The sequence below is a fragment of the Phyllobates terribilis genome, unplaced genomic scaffold (assembly GCF_046119375.1).
Source record: "Phyllobates terribilis strain yellow unplaced genomic scaffold, ASM4611937v1 Scaffold_4__5_contigs__length_816908805, whole genome shotgun sequence".
NCBI classification, from domain to species: domain Eukaryota; kingdom Metazoa; phylum Chordata; class Amphibia; order Anura; family Dendrobatidae; genus Phyllobates; species Phyllobates terribilis.
The window spans coordinates 31,962,184-31,963,297 of record NW_027362764.1 but is presented as its reverse complement, the minus strand read 5'-3'; positions in this window follow the sequence as shown (position 1 = coordinate 31,963,297).

Below are 1,114 nucleotides of genomic sequence, written 5' to 3'. Positions count from 1 at the left end.
ACAGGATAAGATCCTGTCTGCAGCCACCATTAGGGGGAGCTCCCTGTATATAGAGATACATGATAAGATTCTATCTGCAGCCACCACTAGGAGGAGCTCCCTGTATACAGAGATATATGATAAGATTCTATCTGCAGCCACCACTAGGGGGAGCTCCCTGTATACAGAGATATATGATAAGATTCTGTCTGTAGCCACCACTAGGGGGAGCTCCCTGCATATATAGAAACATGATAAGATCCTGTCTGCAGCCACCACTAGGGGGAGCTCCCTGTATACAGAGATACATGATAAGATTGTCTGCAGCCACCACTAGGGGGAGCTCCCTGTATACAGAGATACATGATAAGATTGTCTGCAGTCACCACTAGGGGGAGCTCCCTGTATACAGAGATACATGATAAGATTCTGTCTGCAGCCACCACTAGGGGGAGCTCCCTGTATACAGAGATACATGATAAGATCCTGTCTGCAGCCACCACTAGGGTGAGCTCCCTGTATACAGACATACATAATAAGATCCTGTCTGCAGCCACCACTAGGGGGAGCGCCCTGTATACAGAGATACATTATAAGATCCGGTCTGCAGCCACCACTAGGGGGGGGCTCCCTGTATACAGATATACATGATAAGATCCTTTCTGCAGCCACCACTAGGGGGAGTTCCCTGTATACAAAGATACATAATATGATTCTGTCTGCAGCCACCACTAGGGGGAGCTCCCTTTATACAGAAATACATGATAAGATCCTGTCTGCAGCCACCACTAGGGGGAGCTCCCTGTATACAGAGATACATGATAAGATCCTGTCTGCAGCCACCACTAGGGGGAGTTCCCTGTATACAAAGATATATAATATGATTCTGTCTGCAGCCACCACTAGGGGGAGCTCCCTTTATACAGAAATACATGATAAGATCCTGTCTGCAGCCACCACTAGGGGGAGCTCCCTGTATACAGAGATACATGATAAGATCCTGTCTGCAGCCACCACTAGGGGGAGTTCCCTGTATACAAAGATACATAATATGATTCTGTCTGCAGTCACCACTAGGAGGAGCTCCCTGTATACAGAGGTACATGGTAAGATTCTGTCTGCAGCCACCACTAAG